Genomic DNA, 8,132 nt, shown 5'->3' on the forward strand with positions numbered 1-8,132 from the left:
AGAACATTTTTTTAAAAATGAAGGGAAAAAGAAACCAATTGAAAGATGTAGATGAAGGAAATGTGTTTTGTAACTTTAAACATCAAAAGTTGTTGGTGTTGTAATTCTCCTCTCTTTGTTTTGAATACCTTAAATAGAAGTGTTTTCCCATGAGATCAAAATGAGACTTTTCAGTCTTCTGATGACTTTTCAGGCTTCTGATCCTCCACTAGTTTTGCCTTCTCAGCACTCTGTTATCTGTGCATCTGATCTCCCTCATCCTCCATGTATTTCCTCCTGCCCTAACTAAACTGACCATGTCCGAAATCCCATTTCCAGCAGCTGATCTGCACACAAGCACTTGCGATTGCTCTCTGGGTTTCCCTTCCTCTTACTGTTTGATCACTCAGACACTTGTCAACAATCCAGTTGCTGCTTTCAGCTTCAAGGAGTTAAAGGCTTCCTTGTCATTCAGTAGTCTGTCTAATTCTGTCTTTAGCCAATTCTTTTATTGTGTTTATTTCATAATTTCCTTTCTGTTTACAACATTTCTTGCATGTTTCTGCCTTGGAGAAGGTGAACCTCAGTGGTGGCAGTTTGTCCCTGATGTACAGTTGAGGAATGTGGGTTTTTTTAACCATTACTCTTATCAGTGTTATTTAGTTTGTTCAAAGGTAAAGCAAAGTCCCTGTTTGCTGTGTGCAGCCAGGTCTCCAAGGAGAGCAGGTGGGAGCTGGTGCAAAGGAGCTGGCACATCCAGCTGCAGACTGCAGTGGAGAAGTCTGGTGTAAGGAAAAGGGATGCAAGGCCCAGGGGGCCAATGAGAGAAACGATGGGGTTGGGGAGGTGAGGAGCAAGGTTGTGCACACGGTGTGAGAGCTCAAGGGACAGCTTCTCCAGCCAGTCCAGACCTCCTTAGGAGAGACCCTGGATCAACATCAGATAATGCTGCAATCAGCTCTTCTCCACACTGAAAAGTAATAAAATACACCCTATACAATAGAAAGACATTTTTATCAGAAGCTTTTTGAAATCTTTCTCCATAATTACAACAGGAATACTCTTTAATTCACTCTACAAGAGTAGAAGACAATTACAGGTAGAGACATGACTTGTTAGAGCTTTCTTCATTGTAATGAGCCCCATGGTGCATTTGGTGCTGAGTCCTGGAACATTACTCAGGTGCTGAGAGGACATTGCACAAACCTTTCCAGAAGTCAAAGCCAGAAGAAAACAGTACTAAGTACCTTGAAGTATTAATGAGTTCCACTGAGGGCAAGTACCAGCAAAGCCTCCTCAGGGACTCGTTAGAGCAGAGAATTGGAGGCCATGATGGCAGATAAACAAAGGGAAATGTGCAGGCAGCTGAGGTGCTGAGATCACCCTGGTTTAGTTGGATGAAGCAGAGAGGCCAAGACCTGACCACCAGCCCCTGGGAAGGCAGATCCTGTCCCTCACACAGTGCTCAGGGCTCTTCCTGGGCCAGGGGGATGTCGGCTGTGTGATGCTGAGTGAAGGACAATAGTGTGACAGTTCCCAGCCTTACTGGGGGTGTGCAAGGAGGCCAGGAGGTGCTCCAGTGCCTGAGGACAACATGTCTCCTCATAGGCCTTGGTGGCAGATGCAGTGGCCGTAGCCAAGGGGACAAAGACTTGGGTTCTCTTGGTGACATCCAGCCTTGCCAGTGCCCTTTGCCATCTCCACCACAGGTTGTCCTACAGCGTCCCACAGCTGCTTCTGTTTCCCTGCAGGCTGTAGACACCCATGTCGCTTCCTCCCCTTGCTCTCATCCTGGTATTTCCATACATTGACTCGTGTCTCCACTCTCATGCTTGTTCCTGGAAACACAAGGAGATGGACTGATCTCATGCTCCTTCTGGGTGATTTCTTGTGCCGCAGCACCACCCTTTGAATGACATTTCTTCCTCCTCATGCCCAGTCTCCATGTTCCAATATGAGTTGTGTGACAGTGTTTTTCTCTGCTGTAGAAAGGACGACCCTGAAAGCTACTGACCTGTCAGCCTCTTACCTGTGCCTGGGAAGATGATGGAACAAATCCTCCTAGAAACTGTGCTAAGGAACAAAGAATGGTGACTCAACCACTTCCCTGGGCAGCCTGTTCCACTGCTTCACAAACTTCTCCATTAAGAAATGTTTCCTAATAGAGATTCTGAACCTTCTCTGGCACAAGCTGAGGCCATTTCCTCTCATCCTGTCACTTGCTACTCAGGAGAGACCAACACCCTCCATGCTACAACCTCTTTTCAGATAGTTGTAGAGGGCGAAAAGGTCTCCCCTCAGTCTCCTTTTCTCCAGGCTAAAAACCCTCAGATCCCTCAGCTGCTCCTCAGAAGACTTGTGCTCCAGACCCTCAACAGCCTTGTCCCCTTTTTCTGCACTCAGTCCAACACCCTGAGATATTTCCTATAGTGAGGGGCCCAAAACTGAACTGAGTATTCGAGTTGTGGCTGCACCATCGTCGAGTTCAAGGCGATGATCGCTGCCCTGGTTCTGCTTACTACTCTATTCTTGATGCACACCAGGAGATCATTGGCCTTTTTGGCCACCTGGGCACACAATGGCTCATGTTCAGTCATTGTCGATCAGCACGCCCAGGTCTTTTTCTGCCAGGCAGCTTTCTAGCCACACTTCTCCAAGCCTGTAGGGTTGCAGGGAGTTGTTATGAACCCAGTACAGGAACTGGCACATGGCCGTGTTAAACCTTAGACAACTGTCCTCAGCTTAATGAACCAGCAGCTCCAGATCACTCTGTAGAGCCTTCCTACCCTCCAGCAGATCAATACTCCCACTCAATTTGGTGTCATCTGCAAACTTACTGAGGGTGCACTCGATCCCCTTCTCCAGATCACTAATAAAGAGATTTAACAGAACTGGCCCTGACACTGAGCCCTGGGGACACCACTCGTGACCGGCCACCAACTGGATTTGGCTCCATTCACCACAACTTTTTGGGCCCAGCCCTCCAGCCAGTTCTTTACCCATGGCAGATACACCATCCAGGCCATGAGCTGCAGCTTCTCCAGGAGATGCTGTGGGATACGGTGTCAAAGGCTTTACTGCAGTCTAAGGACACAACACCCACAGCCTGTGTGGTGGATTCACTCCCCACGACAGACTTTCCCTCATCTGCTCAGCCGGTCACCTTGTCATAGAAGGAGATCAGGCTGGTCAAGCAGGACCTGCCTTTCACAAAGCCATGCTGATTGGGCCCGATTGCTCGTCTGGTATGGGTGACCTCACAGTCCTTTCCCAGCCATGTTCCTGCTGTTGACCTATCCCCTGCAGAGGCAGAAGTGACCTCACCGTCCCCTCCACAGTCATTGGTTCCTACTGGACCATGAATTCCTGAGACACAAGTGACCACATGGCATCGTACCCAGCCATCACCCTCCTTGTGGTCCAGTGTGTGAGCAGATAAAACTCAGCTGCTTTCATCAAATGTATCCAATAGATTTCCTATCAAGGGTTTGAGTGGAGAAACATTCCTCAGAGGAGTTGCTGTATTTACACTGGGGTATTTTATATCTCTGCTTCTGACTCTTTGTATCCTTCTTCCTCTGTCTATTCTGCCTTGTGAAAGAGCTCTCCAAGGAAAAGATTCATGGTATCCTACAATAGCGCAGGTTGGAAGAGACCCCGGAACACCATGATGTGTATGTTTACAACTTATCTGAACAATGAAAACACGGACTTTTGACCTAGTATTTCATAGAATCATATAATGTCCTGAGTTGGAAGGACCCACAAGGATCATGGAGTCCAACTCCTGTCCCTGCACAGGACACCCCACAGTTCACACCGTGTGTCTGAGGATGTTGTCCAATCTCTTCTTGAACACTGTCAGATTGTGGCCGTGACACCTCCCTGGGAGCCTGTTCAGTGTCCAGCACCTCTGGGTGAAGAACCTTTTCCTCATGACCAGCTGACCCTCCTGGCACATCTTCTGCCATTCCCTTGGGTTCTGTCATTGGTCACCCCTCCTGAGGAAGCTGTAGCCACCATGAGCTCTCTTTTTAGTCTTTTCTTCAGCTCTGATGCTGAGAAACCCCTTGGTTTGCTTTCTGAAGCAGAAAGGAGAAGCCATGACCTCCAGGCAATGGGAAGGGGGATCCTGTCCGTCACACACGGCTCAGGGCTCTTCCTGGGACCGTGGGATGTGGGTTTGCAAGGTCGAGGGAAGGACAACACTGGTACAACAACTTCCAGCTCCCCATGGGTGACCTCTTGCACCACAGCACAGCCCTTCCAGTGACATTTCTTCCTCCTGACATCCAGTCTCCACTTCCCAGTCTGCACTTGGTGGCTGTTTTTTTTTCTCTCCTGTTTTTTACCACCACTTGAGAAAGCTTTATCACCTCAGAAACTGCCCGTCAAACATGGAAACCAACTGGTTAGTCTTCTTGTGGTCTTCCAGTTGACCAGAGAGAGTCACCTCACTGTGATCTTCTAAATCCCATGAGTGATGCTGGCCTTTCAGCTTCTCTGACAGACACAACTATGTCCCTGCTGCTGTCCCGTCATCTCCTCAAGCAGAATGAACATGACAACCCGTCTCCAAGGCCTTTTCCTGGGTAGTGCCTGTGGGCACTTAGGCAGAGGTTCTTTCCCAGCCATGTCCCTGCTGCTGGGCTGTCACCTCCAGAGACAGAACTGACCTCACTGCCCCTTCACAACCACAGGATTCTGACTGGATTATGGATGTCTGAGACACAACTGACCTCATAATACCACACCCACCCATCTCCCTCCTTAGCACCCAGGACCTGACCAAGACTGAATCATGCTCTACACAGTCCTACACCTGCCCCTCTTTCCCACAGGCTGTAGATGCCCATCTCACTTCCTCACCTTGTTCAAATTTGTCAAATTTGAGTTAAATGTAAGTGAAAAGCATTTCTCAGTGGAATTCCTGTTAACACCCTCTATATCTCTTCTTCTGCCTTTTTTTTTTTTTTTTTCTTTCCTGTTCTTCTAGCAAATTCTGTCAAATCACAGGATAACTCAGGTTTGAAGAGAGCCCTTGTCTCACTCATTTTGTCTCACTCTCCTGCTCAGGGCAGGGTGAACCAGTGAGATTGCTCAAGGCCTCCACCCAGGTTTGCATCATCCTCAAGGCACTTAGAGGGCTCTCTGTTATATCTTAGAAAGGGAGAATAAAGATGTTCAACAGTGTTGTTCAAGTGCTGGTCACTGAGAGATGACACCAGTAACTGGCTGCACGGAGGACTTTGTACCACTGATGATATTTGGGCTTGACGGTTCAGCCAGCTTCCCACCCAGCATCCACTTCTTGAGCCCCATCAGCACCACTCTGGCCAGAAGGAGACCATAGCTGAGCCTTGCAAACGCCCTGTACACAACATGCCTTTCTTTCCCCTGTCCATTTGGGTTCAGCAGTCCCTTCCTTGTCCTTCACATTCCTGGAAATGGCTGCAAGAGGAGCGTCCCATCCCCTTCCCAGGATGGGATGAAGGGTGGCCAGCCTGTAGTTATCCCAGTTCTTGTTTGTGCTCTTCTTGAAGATGGGTTTGAGATGCGTTTTCGAAGGACGCCAGAACCATACTGGTTTCTATGGCACTTTTTGAGAGCATAATCCGGAGTCATGGGCAAGGGTGACATAGCAGACTGGAGCACTTGCAATGAGCCTGTCCAAGGCAGCTGAGATCAATCTCACTGGTCCAGTGGGGTTTGTTGCTGGAGTCACACACAGAAATGTCAGGGTCTGTCAGGTGTCCACATCTGAGCTGACCTCTTGGACTCCTTGTGCACCCAGGGATGTTCAGAGACAGAGTCTGTCCCTTTTACACACTGAGGCAGGAGTCACAGTGTCCCTCTGGCCTCCCGTTGCCACTCACAAAGGACAGGAGACATCTCAGCCCTGTGATGTGTCACCCTGCTCTGCACTGAGCTGAGATGTCCCACGTCATGAGGAATGGACACGGGGACCTCGGTTAAAGGAAGCACAACCCAGTGCTGCATTCAGGTGATTTCCTATGGGGTGTTCCTCCCAATATGAAGTGACCTCAAGACCTTGTCTGTGGCACTGGCCTTCATGGAAGCCCAAGGAACAGTTGATGGTGTTTGTGCTCGCTTGCGTTCATCTCACCTCACGTACATGATGTGCATGCTCACATCTCATCTGCACAAAGTTGCACACATCTCATCTGCACATGGACTGCTGACCTATTCATTGAGTGTCCATCCATGGAAGGAAGAACAACCTCTGTGGGTGAGAGGCCAGTGCTGGAAATGATGGTTTAGAGGGGCCAGTCGATGGTGATTGACCTGAAGCTCCTTCCAAAGGGGTGTCCCGTGCATAGGGGCACAGCCCAGCCCCTGCTCTGCTGGTCCTGCAGGTCTCTGGCAGGAGGCCTGGCTGTGAGAGGACACTGCTGTGTGCCCCAAACCTGCACACACACACTGTTCAGCTGTGCCCTGGGGTTTGAGTCTGCGGGACATTTTTTTAGACATATCCTTCAAGATATAAACCATCATGTACTGCCCTGGGGAGATCACCTTTCTATCTAGAAAGGTTGTTGTGAGGCCAGCTCTGTCACAGCAGTGCCCATTGCCTGTCCCTGCCTGCGCTCACAGCACTGACACACAGCAGGACGGGGACCAAGCTGCCAGAGCACTCAGGCCTTGCACCAACACAAGGGATGAGAAGGAGAGTGTGGGAGTGGAACCAGAACAGCTCTGGAAGAACAAGCGCTGGTGCTCCCTGGCAGGGCTGCCATGATGGACGCTTTTCCCCTCCTTCCATGAACACAGGAACCATCGCTGCAGTTCTAAAAAGGGCTTGCAGGAAGGATATAGTGAAAAACAAGTCACTAAAGAGCCCTTTATTTTGTTTAGAGATAAGGAGAGCCCGGCTCCTCATTTACACAGCCAACAGTTATAAAAGAAAAGCCAACAGTGAATTAGAAAGGGGATGACAACATTATCACAATAAGAAAACAACTAATGACAACAAAAAATCCAGATGACAGGCTGGACCTGTAATTAGCTACATTAAAAGCCTATGGAGAACCAAATGGGCAGTTTATTGCTTGAGAACACACTAGGATATGAGTTTGCACAAGGCATCCTTGAGCTCCTGGTTCCTCATGCTGTAGATGAGGGGGTTCACTGCTGGAGGCACCACCGAGTACAGAACAGACACCACCAGGTCCAGGGATGGGGAGGAGATGGAGTGGGACTTCAGGTAGGCAAACACACCAGTGCTGACAAACAGGGAGACCACGGCCAGGTGAGGGAGGCAGGTGGAAAAGGCTTTGTGCCGTCCCTGCTCAGAGGGGATCCTCAGCATGATCCTGAAGATCTCCACATAGGACACCACAATGAACACAAAACACATAAAAACTAAGCAGACACTGACCACAAGAAGCCCAAGTTCCCTGAGGTAAGTGCCCGAGCAGGAGAACTTGAGGATCTGGGGGATTTCACAGAAGAACTGGCCCAGGGCATTGCCCTTGCACAGTGGCAGTGAAAATGTATTGGCCGTGTGCAGCAGAGCATTGAGAAACCCAGTGGCCCAGGCAGCTGCTGCCATGTGGACACAAGCTCTGCTGCCCAGGACGGTCCCGTAGCGCAGGGGTTTGCAGATGGCAACGTAGCGGTCGTAGGACATGATGGTGAGAAGAGAATACTCTGCACCAAACAAGAAACAAAAAAAGAAGACCTGTGCAGCACATCCTGCATAGGAAATGACCTTGGTATCCCACAGAGAGTTGGCCATGGATTTGGGGACAGTGATGGAGATGGAGCCCAGGTCAAGGAGGGCGAGGTTGAGCAGGAAGAAGTACATGGGGGTGTGGAGGTGCTGGTCCCAGGCTATGGTGGTGATGATGAGGCCGTTGCCCAGGAGGGCAGCCAGGTAGATGCCCAGGAAGAGCCAGAAGTGCAAGAGCTGCAGCTCCCGTGTGTCTGTGAACGGCAGGAGGAGGAACTGGGTGATGGAGCTGCTGTTGGACATTTGCTGCCTGTCGGTATGAGGACCTGTGCAAGGAGGAAAGGACAGCGACAAGTTAGGGGAGACTTCTCTGAGGAAAATAAACAGGCTGTTTCTCATGGAAAACCCCCTCCCTGATGGAGGGACGTTTCCGTTCATTCGCTCTTTCTACCAAGTGAGG

Source organism: Patagioenas fasciata, chromosome 11 (assembly GCF_037038585.1).
Source record: "Patagioenas fasciata isolate bPatFas1 chromosome 11, bPatFas1.hap1, whole genome shotgun sequence".
Taxonomy (NCBI): domain Eukaryota; kingdom Metazoa; phylum Chordata; class Aves; order Columbiformes; family Columbidae; genus Patagioenas; species Patagioenas fasciata.